The sequence below is a fragment of the Nerophis ophidion genome, linkage group LG11, assembly GCF_033978795.1.
Source record: "Nerophis ophidion isolate RoL-2023_Sa linkage group LG11, RoL_Noph_v1.0, whole genome shotgun sequence".
Classification (NCBI taxonomy): domain Eukaryota; kingdom Metazoa; phylum Chordata; class Actinopteri; order Syngnathiformes; family Syngnathidae; genus Nerophis; species Nerophis ophidion.
Genome location: NC_084621.1, coordinates 54153059 through 54167235, shown reverse-complemented (window position 1 = coordinate 54167235; position 14177 = coordinate 54153059). Strand labels below are relative to the sequence as shown.

At 40.8% G+C, this 14177-nt stretch overlaps 1 long non-coding RNA gene across 3 annotated transcripts in view; it reads left to right on the top strand.

Annotated features, from left to right (window-relative positions):
* The window catches only part of LOC133562249 (uncharacterized), a 68082-nt gene that overhangs the window by 32062 nt on the left and 21843 nt on the right, over positions 1–14177 (top strand). For 2 of the 3 annotated variants that reach the window (XR_009808868.1, XR_009808866.1), the window contains exons 2-3: positions 7469–7555; positions 10985–11130. This is a non-coding gene — a long non-coding RNA (uncharacterized LOC133562249). The remainder of the gene's footprint in view (positions 1–7468; positions 7556–10984; positions 11131–14177) is intronic. The other variant, XR_009808867.1, reaches the window with a different exon arrangement.

Below are 14177 nucleotides of genomic sequence, written 5' to 3'. Positions count from 1 at the left end.
AATCTTGCACAAAACAATTCATGGTTCAAAAAAACAAAACAAGGTAATAATAATAATAATCAGTGATGGAGTGTTCACGTTGTGGCGGTCTTGACTTGCATGGGAAAGCGCTTGAGATTTGCTCATGGAATTAGCTCTTGTGTTTGAAATCGAGCAGCTTCCCTACAGAGCTCAAATAGAATCTTTATGTCTTCGACAAAAAAATTAAATAATTTCAGTTGATGTTATTCAGACACTATTTAGCGATTTAGATTTTGACCTGAATGGTGGGAACAGACGGAGAACAACAGTCTCACTCACAGTGCAACAAAATAAGCAGCACACTGCGGCGACAGTATGGATATTGCTATTAAAACAAACGACTGTATGCTACAAAACGTCATCCAACCGTAATTAAAGTTTCCCTCAAGGCATGCTGGGTAGTCTTGCAGAAACCCCCCAGCTTATAATCATAAAAGTTAGAATAAACAACACCATGCAATGGAAAAACAACATAAAGAATACGAGTAGTCAATAATTGGACTCATTCCTTCCAACTATTACAGTATGAAATATTATGAAATAAATGTGTTTTTTGTACTAAATAATGCATGTCTTTGATACAATTTTTGCGTGGCGGATGTGGTTTCCCCTTCTTCACTTTCATTGACATTGGAATGTATCGTAATGAAGCTATGAAATTATATCCAATAAATTAATGAGATGTATTGTCACAAGTTGTGCGTAGAATAAGCACACGTGCAATGTCAATTATTGAATGGCAGGGCACTTCATATGAAATTTTACTGCAAACATATTCCTAGCTCCTTCCTCCTCCGTCACTGATAATATTATGATGGTTTGCATGTTCTCCCCGTGACTGCGTGGGTTCCCTCCGGGTACTCCGGCTTCCTCCTACTTCCAAAGACATGCACCTGGGGATAGGTTGATTGGCAACACTAAATTGGCCCTAGTGTGTGAATGTGAGTGTGAATGTTGTCTGTCTATCTGTGTTGGCCCTGCGATGAGGTGGCGACTTGTCCAGGGTGTACCCCGCCTTCCGCACGAATGCAGCTGAGATAGGATCTGTCACGCCAAATTTCTTCCCCCCTACAAAAACCTTCCCCCCCCCATTTACTTCCGGGGTCATGATTAATACAGACGTTTTGTTAACGCTATATTATAAAAATATAACGCTTTATTATAAAAATACAGACGTTTTGTTAACGCTATATTATAAAAAAAATGAAAAAACAAATGACAAACACAAGCTATGGGATGACGCATTTACTTCCGGGGTCACGTTTCCTCTTATGTCATCCCATAGCTTATGTTTGTAAATAGTTTTTAAAAATTTTTTTATAATATAGCGTTAACAAAACGTCTGTATTTTTACAATATAGTGTTATATTTTTATAATATAGCGTTAACAAAACGTCTGTATTAATCATGACCCCGGAAGTAAATGGGGGGGTTGTAGGGAGAAGAAATTTGGCGTGACGGATCCAACATCCCCCGGGACCCCAAAAGGGACAAGTGGTAGAAAATGGATGGATGGATGGATGGATGGGTCTCTCTGGCTCCCATGGCGTACAGCCTTATTGCTCTTCTTGAAAGTGTGTGGTACTCGGCCCAAATCCCACTCTGAGTTGAGTTAGAGGGTTTATGGATTTGTGTTTTAATTATGTTATTTTGCAAAAAAAAAAATATCAGTTTGATTCCCATTCATTCTTTTCAGTACAAAACAGGCATCAATTGAAATTCAAGTATTATTAACCCTCTGTGGACATTCAATTTAAAGTAACTTCAAAGCTCAAGTCCCATCATCAGATCAAAAGGATTTCAAATGTTTCAAATAAATCAAAAAAATATTACCTGTTCAGTATTTTTATTCAAGGCCAAGAGATTTGTGCAAAAAAAAAAAAAAAAAAAAAAGTTAAATTGAAATATAAATCCAAAATGTGGTTATGTCATTTGAAAGAAAAACAAAAAAACCTGTATGTCCTGTTTGGCTATGGGGTATTGTTGAAATAACTGCTGATGTATTGTATACCTATGAAAGAATCAAATGTTAAAAATTAAAATGCAAAAAACCCTCTTAGGAAAAATCATATATAATAAAGAAACACAACAACATTTATGGACAAAAAAATCTGCGAAAATTTACTGACAGGTAACAAGTCAGCCTTTGTCCCCTGTAGGGGTCAAAAAAATAAAGTATACAACAAATTGTTTCACAAAAATAAGTAAATGTAAAAAAAAATATGTAATTGGTGGGTTGGGCTAGGGTCCCAATTAACCAAGGGCGGTCCTGTATTATCGTTATCCTTTGTGAAATATCACAACAATATCCAAAGGTTACTTTGTGGTGAATTCAACCCTATGTATCAATGACAGCAAATTCAGCTTCTTGAATGTCGTACATGTTCAGTTTATTATTTTCAAACTATAAATTCAACAAGAAGACATAACAAAAAACTATTTAAACACAGATAAATGATAAATGGGTTGTACTTGTATAGCGCTTTTCTACCTTCAATGTACTCAAAGTGCTTTGACGCTACTTCCACATTTACCCATTCACACACACATTCACACACTGATGGAGGGAGCTGCCATGCAAGGCGCTAACCAGCACCCATCAGGAGCAAGGGTGAAGTGTCTTGCTCAGGACACAATGGACGTGACAAGGTTGGTACTAGGTGGGGATTGAACCAGCAACCCTCGGGTTGCGCACGGCCGTGCCATGTTCAATTTCTTTTATAAAATTCACATACAGTATGTTCTTGCATTGTTTATGTATATTGTTGCAATGTTTATGTCATATTTTGAACAGTTTAGTAAATTTGCTATATTTAAACTTGTATTACTATTTGCAGTTCAGCCAAGACTGTTGTCACATTTGGCTGAAATTTTAATAAAAGAAAATATGTCAGCTGTGAGCTGTTTCAATTGTTTAGGACAGTGTTTCTATATCGTTGTTCACCAATTATCACCTCAGAAAACACTTTGCTCGCCATGTACTACCATAATGACCACCGTTGAAATACTGTATCGTAGTAGGCCAAAGTAATCATTAAAAACAAGGCAGAAGTTTTATTTAACAAGCAAATTTAATATTTTTGGCCACTTTAACATTACATACATTTTGAACAGTAACACTGTGTTTGAATATAAAACACTGTAATTAAATAATGAATCAAATCTTTGACGTACCATTAGATGGAGCACACGTACAACTAGTGGTATGCGTGCCACAGTTTAGGATATTTAAAATGTACCATGAATGTTGTCGCCAGCTCATATTAATATGAATTTCATTGGACATTTAAAACTGTAAATTGTTTGCTAAATATCTTTCTGGCAGTGTTAGCAAACGGGCGACTATTATTCTGAAGTTTTTGCATCTTTTCTGTTAGTAAAGGAATGCAGAGGATTGCCATCCATCCATCCATTTTTCTACCGCTTGTCCCTTTCGGGGTTATTATGCAAGGATGTACGATCATTAATTGTGTGCAGAGGTCCGTCTTGGTGAATTTGTTCCACAATTAGACCGGTAATGTCACAGATCATGCAAAAAGAAAGTGGTTGTGAGGATGAAGCAGGATAATTTCCTCTGATTTACAGCATACATGACCCTGTCAAACAAAAGAAACCAACTTTAACGCCAGCACACACTTATAATGAAATTATAAAAATGCTTAGTTCTGCCTCAATCTTGTGGTTGTAAACATGATTTAAGACGCTGCTTTGTTTTCATTGATGAGCCACAAGACGAAGAGATTTAGAGCCTGACCAGGAGTCAGAATTGTTCATTTGCTGTGTGGACAGGAGGGATTCATGAGGATGGACCTTCAATGAGAAAAGCAAACTATCAGGATTGGTGTTAGATGAGCAGGATTGTACCTGCAAACATCACATCTCCAAACAGCACACAGTGGGAGGTCTCCAGGGGTCAATCCTAAAATGGATCGATTGATTTGTCCATATTGCAGGCCAGTCAATCACAGGGAACATATTGACAAATTATCTTGCACCTGACTATTAAGTCTCTAGTTAACATAACATGCACTTTTTTAACTGTGGAAGGAAACCAGAGTGCAGAGTAAACACACACAAGATTGGTGTTACAGCACCTAAATACATAAAATAAGGTAAGCTTTCCCAACTGTGGAGAAACCAGGTTATTTTACTGACATGTTTTTATTTTGCAGTCCTGACTTCACAGGATGAACTAAATTGTTTTGGGGGTGACATTTCTAGAAAGCTAAGGACTGGAAAGCCATATTTTTCCCTTCCCTATTAGTCCTCTACAGTGGACACTCTGCACTTTATTTTTTTTTTCAGAGTTGCAAATTTCAGTGAAAAAATAGCAACAAATCACGACTTTGCTGTTTTTAAGGACCGAGTGCAAAAAAGGCAGTCAAAGATCAGCAGTTATTTACCTTTTTGACCTCAGGCCCAAACGTTTTCAGTATAAAGGGGCCCACTCAAAAATGAAGAGTGAATTGGTAACTTTGTAGTCCTTTTGAATTGAATCATACAATTGTCACTCTCCACTCTCCGCGCTGAAACATACCAGTGTGGAGAGTTTACATTATTCACCCAAGGAACTTTAGTTAATAGAGAGTTCCGGTAGGATGTTTTTTCCCGGAACACATTTCCGGCATTTTTGTTGTTTCTGGATGAGGAGATGCTGCTCCGTTAATGATTTAAGTAAAGTCCATCTTTTGACACTTCTTTCACTCCCGTCCTTGCACGCTACACCGCTGCAACAAATATGACAGGGAGAAGACACTGCCGAAGATGAGCCACGTAAATAAGACCACCCAAAAAACAGTGCATCCGGAAGCGACTGTCAGAAAGCGGCTTGAAAATAATCTGTAAAACATAATCTATGCAACATTTTTGACCAAAGAACCACCATTACATGATATTTAGACCACAAGGAAGTGTTTTCAATTTAGAAAAAAAAATAAAAAAATGTCTCCTTTAATGTATCCCTATATATCGGTTCGCCTTATATATGAAAAAGGATCGAAAGGAGACCATTCATCGGCAGTGCGCCTTATAATCCGGTGCGCCCTATTGTCTGGAAAATACAGAATGTTAGTAATAATTTAATCATGACAATGCATAACTCAATCAAATGATTAATTCATTGCCGCTTCAAGTGGTGAAAAGGTGTATTACAACTACTACAGCCCATACAGGCCACATATTAGCAACAGATATTTTTTGGTGGTCCTATGGTCCGAAAACGCTGATCTATATGACACTGATCTCTAGTGTTTTTAAAAATCTGCTGCTAAAATGTTAGTCTCTACCAAGTTTTTTTTAACAGAACTCTGGTGTCATTCGAGGGGCCGATTTGGTCCCCTGGCCACCAGTTGAATGGCCCTGGGTCATAGGATATGTTGCGCCGATGTTTTTAGAGTGTTATCATAGAGAATTTAAATCATGAATGGGACGTTTAGCTGTCATCATGGTGTGGTTTTGTTCTCTCGTGGATGCAGGCGGAATGACACAGCGTGAAGGTAAGAATGATGATTTATTAAACTACAAAACAAACTAAGAACAGAAATACTTGCACAAAGGCACTACAGACAAACCAACAGAACTAGCATGTGAGCTAGAAAGAACGAAAGACGCTAGCATGTGAGCTAGGCAAATAAACAAATGAATAGCGTGGAAGCTAACAAGTATCAAAATAGTCTTTACCCCAATGAGGGATAGCGGCGTCACCTGTTGCATCGAAAGCAAGTTGTTTAGACTGCGAGGCTGAGTGAACAAAGGAGGCTCGCTTATTTAAGAACAGAAATTGGGAGGCAGTTGCGCGTACAAAACACAAGGCAGGTGACACTAATACGTAACCATGGCAACGAAACAAAACAGGAAGTGCCACCAGGAACTAAGGAAGTCAAATAACAAGACGAGAAACAAAAACAGAACCAAAACCAGAATATGCCATTATCCGAGCAGCGGATCATGACAATGAAAGTTCAAATAAGGGCAAAACACTGGAGTTTTCAAAGGAAAATTGAAGGGATGTCAGACAGACGGATGTGCCTAAAAGCGACATATTGTTTGTAAAATGCCCGTAAATCAAGAAACATATTTATGTGAACTGACTATACCGAGTCCTCTTGAATGAAGACATGTTGCACTTAAAGAAAGTAGCTCTCATATACAGCAGATCTTGTATTTCAGGACACTATATCCTTTTTGATGACTTAGTGCATGAAGACAGTCGCACACTTTACAAGGGTCTCCTCAAAGCATAACGAGGAAGGTCATCATGCTGGCTGAGGCACACGAGTTTAAGTACACACTAAAAGCTTGACGTTATTCTACTGCTCTGTTGTTTTGAAAAAATCTGAGTGCCCAAAGCTCTGCTCGCATCCTCCAATCATTTGTGGCAGATTTTTGGTCCTTTGAACGGCTGCCAGCATCTTCCAATTTGCCGATTCACCAGAGCAAAGCTTACTTCAATCAGCAGATGTCCTGTTATCATAATTCCAAAAAGGTAGATACTGTAATGTTCAAAAGTTTACTTACACTTGTAAAGAATAGTTACATATATACTGTATGTATACAGTATATATGGCTGTCTTGATTTTCCAATAATTTCTACAACTCTTATTTTTTTGTGATAGAGTGATTGGAGCACCCACAGAACTTTCCTCCCGAAGGTCTTATCTTTGTCCATGTGATGTCAGATGGAACAAAAATTGCTGTTTGGCCACAATACCCAGCAATATGTTTGGAAGAAAAAAGGTGAGGCCTTTAATCCCAGGAAAACCGTGCCCACCCTACCATCCAGAATGGTGGTGGTAGTATTTTCCCTGGGACTGTTTTGCTGCCATTAGAACTGGTGCTTTATAGACAGTAAACGGGAAAATGGAAAAGGAGAATTACCTCCAACTTCTTTCGGACAACCTAAAATCATCAGCTCGGAGGTTGGGTCTTGGGCGCAGTTGGGTGTTCCAACAGGACAATGACTCCAAAAACACGTCAAAAATGGTAAAGGAATGGCTGAATCAGGCTAGAATTAAGGTTGAAAAATGGCCTTCCCAAAGTCCTGAGGAGGACCGGGGGACAATGCTGAAGAAACAAGTCCATGTCAGAAAACCAACAAATTTAGCTGAACTGTGCCAATTTTGTCAAGTAGAGTGGTCAACAATTCAACCAGAAGCTTGTGGATGGCTAACAAAAGTGCTTTATTGCAGTGAAACTTGCCAAGGGACATGTAGCCAAATATTAACATTGCTGTGTGTATACTTTTGACCCAGCAGATTAGGTCACATTTTCAGTAGACTCATAATACATTCATAAAAGAGCCAAACTTCATGAATGTTTTTTGTGACCAAGTATGTACTCCAATCGCTCTATCACAAGAGTTGTAGAAATTATTGGAAACTCATGACAGCCGTGACATTATGTCCTTCACAAGTGTATGTAAACTTTCGACCACGACTGTATCTTCAAGGGCCTCGACTGAAAGGGGTCGCTAGGCACGCAGCACACCTTTTCGCCCAAGAGTCCGTCCTGTGTCCAGCAACAACCGGTCCATCAAGTAAGACATTCTCCCCCAAACCTGAGATCTTGACAGTTTTGATGAGAGGCAAGTTGAATGATTGGAGAGCAGTGAAAACAACAGTCAACAATAAAGCTAAAGACAAGACAAGACATTGAGAAATGGGTAATCAAATGAATACGAAATTGATTTAAATTTAAAGAAAACAAAATAAGCGATAAGGTGGCGACTTGTCCAGGGTGTACCCTGCCTTCCGCCCGATTGTAGCTGAGATAGGCGCCAGCGCCCCCCGCGACCCCAAAAGGGAATAAGCTGTAGAAAATGGATGGATGGATGAAACTAAGAATCAACAGAAGCTCAATGACAGTTCTAATCATACTTAGCATTTTTTAAACTCACTTTTTATCTCTCCAACGACGTTATTCCTCTCTCCTATTGTTTTGTAAACTATGTTTTGCAAATACATTATGCAAATACAATTCATTTAAAATGCTTAACATGCCATCAAAAGGATGAGCTACATGTAGCTAATCTAGGTAATTTACCGTATTTTGTTGAATTGCCGCAGGGCATATAATATGCGCCTGCCTTGGATTACTGCCGGGTCAAACTCGCTTCCCAAAATAATTAGCGCATGCTTAGTATTACCGCCTGGTCAAACTCATGACATCATGAGTGACACTTCCCCTGTCATCATTTTCAAAATGGAGAAGGCTGATTTCAATACCGGTAATTTGAAATCGCATAAAGGGAAGAAGATTAAGAGCTATTCAGTAGGATTTAAGGTCCAAGCTTACATCACACTCAAATTTTTATTGCATACCTTTGGTAAGTGCCGGAGTGAAAAGAGATTTTAGCGCATGCTTACTTTTACCGCATACCTTTGGTAAGCGCAGGAGTGAGAAGAGGTTTTAAATTAATTACCGCCCCGGCGGCAATTCAAGGAAATATGGTAACTACATTTCTCAGTAGCTTTTCGTGTAGTTTAGCTACTTTTAGACCTGTGTAGCAAGGTAGCTTACATCCAAGCTACAAGCTACAAAGTGAATAAATAGACTGTGAATCCATCCAGGCCAAAAAAATATGTAGAAAATACAATGACCTGGATAAATGAGAACATCAATACATACGGAGAAAGTCCATGATGATAGGTTGGTGTTCGTATGACGAGTAACAATTGGTTAAAGTTGGGGGGAAACATTACAGACTGGCCAATCAGAGGCAAGATAAGGCGGGTTATCAAAACTAGTAAGCAAAATCATAAAAGTCATGCATTCATGTCACATGACAACGAGGCAGTCGGAGACAGACTAAAAAAACTACCTGAAAATGGCAGAGGGATTCTCTCCCGCATATTAGGTTTTTACTTTAGAGATAAAGATGCCGCGCAGGAAATCCACTAATGCCTGTTCTTAGCCATATTTTGAAAAGAATGAATGCGTTAAGAGAAAACAATGCCCTAAACCTTAGTTTTTAGTTGTTTACTCTATAAACCAAAATCATCTCTTCATCTAAGACGTACAACACACATTTGGGAACACACATTAAGGTGAGCTGAGTTCATGAAAAAGTTTTACTGCAAATAACTACTAGCTACTGTTCCCAAACAACACACAAGTCATTGTTGTTTTTTTGTAATTTTTGGTCCAAATATAAATATATGCTGTTTTTTTTTATTTTTTTTTAATTTTTTTACTGTTGGTAGAGAAAACAAATACCATTAGAGTGGTGGGCCAAAGAAAAGGCAAACTAAATAAGTACATACAGTGTGGTACCACTAGGGGTAGTTGTAGGGTGTCCCCAGCTAAACAACAGATAGTTAATAGTAATGCACACTCTCAGTTACATTAACGTTGATATTATAAATGTGGGCCCATATATAGTAATGCCGTTTCAAAGGGCAACTGCCCTTTTTTGGGCGAATTTTGCAATCATGAAAGATATTACAGCAGATTGATTAACAAAAAAAAAAAAAAAGCATTCTAAGTATTAAATAAAGGTAAATAAAAGTCTGCTTACATTTGGAGCTCCACTATTTCGCCCGTAAAATCCGATAAATAGCCTTTCAAGAAGCACCTACAATACTCCATTTACATTTTGTGACTTGAATATTAACTAAGTATGAGTGATATTGTTATTATAAGTTCAAACATTTATCGTATTGATGTGATCACTGCCGTGTGTCCCTACATCTATATTATTAAGTGGTCTGATATTTCCTTGCTTCCCTGCTCTCTGTAAATGTATTTTAATTCATTAATCATGCCTCTCACCTGTATTGTGGGGCGGACAATAGCTCGGTTGGTAGAGTGGCCATGCCAGCAACTTGAGGGTTCCAGGTTCGATCCCCACTTCTGCCATCCTCGTCACTGCCGTTGTGTCCTTGGGCAAGACACTTTACCCACCTTCTCCCAGTGCCACCCACACTGGTTTAAAAATGTAACTTAGATATTGGGTTTCACAATGTGAAGCGCTTTGAGTCACTAGAGAAAAGTGCTATATAAATATAATTCATTTCACTTCACTTCACATAGAAAGTGGCTGAGAAAATAGTCCCATAAGTTTGGACACGTTGACTGCCACTTCGGACCTGGAACTGGCGAAAACAACACGAAAAGCGCTTGTTGTCTGTCTATCTGTGATAGCCCTGCGATGAGGTGGCGATTTGTCCAGGGTGTACGTCGCCTTCCGCCTAAATGCAGCTGAGATAATCAAATCAAATCAACTTTATTTATAGAGCACATTTGAAATTTACCACAGGGGTAGCCAAAGTGCTGTACTATATATAGGCAGGTTAAAAGATAACACAAGAAAAACGAGCAAACACAACACGATAAAAAATAAATAAATAAATAAATAAAATATAGAAACAGGTTCACAGCAGGTGCATAATGGGATGCCATAGCGGAATGGAGATCACAAAATGTTAAAGATAGGCTCCAGCATTCCCCGAACCCCCGCCAACCCAAGAGGGACAAGCAGTAGAAAATGGATGGGTGGATGAAAGACTTCATATTTTGAGGCAAATGCAATTTTACTGTCAGAATGTCATATACATTTTTTATGTTTTACTTGAATGCACAACATGTATTTGCTTAAACCTTGATGAGCTAATATTAAAAAGGAACATTCTATTTTCGGTTGAAAGAGAAGCAAACAGAGAAGCAAGTAGTGTTTTGGTCGTCATAAATTAGCATAGTGTGCTCAGTGTAAATTCAGCAATAAAGAAATAAGATTTTATTATAACAATGTCTTGGTAGTCTGCAGTTTTCCACAGTTTTATTTCCGACCGTCTGGTTTATTATATTCGCCAGCAGTTCCCGGTCTTTAAACTAAAATGAAAACCTGTAGGAGATGGAGTGAAGACCATTGATCCAAACGCTATCTGACTTTACCTTATTATACTGCTGGCTCGCTCTCTCGCTCTCTCTTTTATACATCTCACTCTTTCTCTCCACTTTCAACCAGTAATCCAGCGATCAGTTGTCCAGGCAACCACACTGACTACTGTCGGGCTACGTCTACAGTGCACTGGGGTTAGGATGAAAGTGCCTAGAGGGGTCCATGCAAATCATTCGCTGCACCTGTCTGCATGCACATCATCACAGACCCAGGTTTGTATCTCTATAATAGAAGAACAGCACCCCTGTGTGCTGTTAGATGGTTAAAATACGCATCAATACATTTAACTAATAAAAATTGTCAGGGTTGCGTGTTGGTCGCGACTCCAGGTTGCGGCAATGGCAGGCAAAGTTTAGTAAAAAGGATTTTAATGACAAAACAAAAATAGTGCAGCAGGGAAGTGCACAGGAAGCATAGGGAAAGCCATGCAGCATGGAGGGACAATGCACAAATGATCCAGCCCAGTCTAGAGGACAGGGTTGGCATAAAAACAACCTGATTGGCAACCAGGGACAATTGTGTCCTGATGGCCAATCAGGGACAGGTGAGGGAGCCAGTGCTTCGACTAAATTGTGTCAAAAGTGCTACTGACAGTTTGACTATGTCTGGGTATTTCCTGTGTATAGAATCACTTCCTGTCTTTGACCTTGTTTCCTGTTTGGTCTCTGTGTTTTGCTGCACCTTTACTTTCTGTTCCATGACCTGTCAGCACACTTGTTTAATTAGTTATATTTAGTTCCACCTGGGTCCCTCCTTCAGGGCTGGATCATTATTGCTCTTCCTTTCCAGACCGATGCTTCGTGTACTGTTTTGGGTTCCTCTTTGTAGGTAATCAATAGTGTTTTACTTGCATTTCGCCTGCCGTTCCCTGCATCCTTGGAGTCATGCTTCAAGCAACGCTCACCAGCCCGTGACAAATTGGTGGCAAATGGAGGAAGTGGAAACAAAAAATAAGAGCACTGGACAGGAAATAAAAGAAATGACATGAAACTAATAATAAATATCATCAGCATACTTGCCAACCCTCCCGAATTTTCGGGGAGACTCCCGAAATTCAGCGCATCTCCCGAAAACGTCCCGGGACAAATATTCTCCCGAAAATCTCCCGGTTTTCAGCCGGAGCTGGAGGCCACGCCCCCTCCAGCTCCATGCAGACCTGAGTGAGGACAGTCTTTTTTCACGTGCCTGCCCAATCCCGTTATTCCATACGAGGCGTCTGGCATACCGCCAATGAACATGGCGCAGATGGAGAAGATCTTTTCGGTGTCCGTGTTGGCACACACGTCAAAAGCCGACGCTAGTCAGGCTGCTGAGGTTGAAGTAGAGGGCGGCGATGTACGAGCTGCACACAGACGGGCCGCCGACTGTGGTGTTGACGTAGGGCAGTGGTCCTCAACCACCGGTAGACCGATTGGTACCGGGCCGCACAATAATTGTTTTTCTTTTTATAATTAAATCAACATTAAAAACACGAGATACACTTACAATTAATGCACCAACCCAAAAAACCTCCTTCCCCCATTTACTCTCATTCACACAAAAGGATTGTTTCTTTCTGTTATTAATATTTCTGGTTCCTACAATATATATCAATACAGTTTGCAAGGGATACAGTCCGTAAGCACACATGATTGTATTTTTTTATTGACCTCCGTCAGACAAAATTTCAAGCGTTTTCGTCCTGGTCGTGGAACTGTGGACCAGCTCTATACTCTCGGCAGGGTTCTTGAGGGTGCATGGGAGTTTGCCCAACCAGTCTACATGTGCTTTGTGGACTTGGAGAAGGCATTCGACCGTGTCCCTCGGGAAGTCCTGTGGGGAGTGCTCAGAGAGTATGGGGTATCGGACTGTCTTATTGTGGCGGTCCGCTCCCTGTACGATCAGTGCCAGAGCTTGGTCCGCATTGCCGGCAGTAAGTCGAAAACATTTCCAGTGAGGGTTGGACTCCGCCAAGGCTGTCCTTTGTCACCAATTCTGTTCATAACTTTTATGGACAGAATTTCTAGGCACAGTCAAGGCGTTGAGGGGTTCCGGTTTGGTGACCGCAGGATTTGGTCTCTGCTTTTTGCAGATGATGTGGTCCTGATGGCTTCATCTGACCGGGATCTTCAGCTCTCACTGGATCAGTTTGCAGCCGAGTGTGAAGCGACCGGAATGAGAATCAGCACCTCCAAGTCCGAGTCCATGGTTCTCGCCCGGAAAAGGGTGGAGTGCCATCTCCGGGTTGGGGAGGAGACCCTGCCCCAAGTGGAGGAGTTCAAGTACCTAGGAGTCTTGTTCACGAGTGAGGGAAGAGTGGATCGTGAGATTGACAGGCGGATTGGTGCGGCGTCTTCAGTAATGCGGACGTTGTACCGATCCGTTGTGGTGAAGAAGGAGATGAGCCGGAAGGCAAAGCTCTCAATTTACCGGTCGATCTACGTTCCCATCCTCACCTATGGTCATGAGCTTTGGGTCATGACCGAAAGGATAAGATCACGGGTACAAGCGGCCGAAATGAGTTTCCTCCGCCGGGTGGCGGGGCTCTCCCTTAGAGATAGGGTGAGAAACTCTGCCATCCGGGAGGAGCTCAACGTAAAGCCGCTGCTCCTCCACATCGAGAGGAGCCAGATGAGGTGGTTCGGGCATCTGGTCAGGATGCCACTCGAACGCCTCCCTAGGGATGTGTTTAGGGCACGTCCAGCTGGTAGGAGGCCACGGGGAAGACCCAGGACACGTTGGGAAGACTATGTCTCCCGGCTGGCCTGGGAACGCCTCGGGATCCCCCGGGAAGAGCTAGACGAAGTGGCTGGAGATAGGGAAGTCTGGGCTTCCCTGCTTAGGCTGCTGCCCCCGCGACCCCACCACGGATAAGCGGAAGATGATGGATGGATGGATGGATATATGTATATATATTATATACATATATGTATATTAAATACTTGACTTGGTGAATTCTAGCTGTAAATATATTCCTCCCCTCTTAACCACGCCCCCTCCCCCAACCACGCCCCCCAGCCCCCTACCTCCCGAAATCTGAGGTCTCAAGGTTGGCAAGTATGATCATGAGAGATCTTAACATAACACATTATTTTATCATGAATTATTACGTACTGTGTAAGAAAGTGCTGCATTGCAAAAACATCCTTTTCATAGAAATTGACACTAATTTGCTTATCAAACTAAATGTGTACAAACAATAGAGATATGCCGCGGACTATAAGCCGCTACTTTTTTACCATTGTTTGACCTTGTGGCTTATAAAACTGTGCGGCTAATT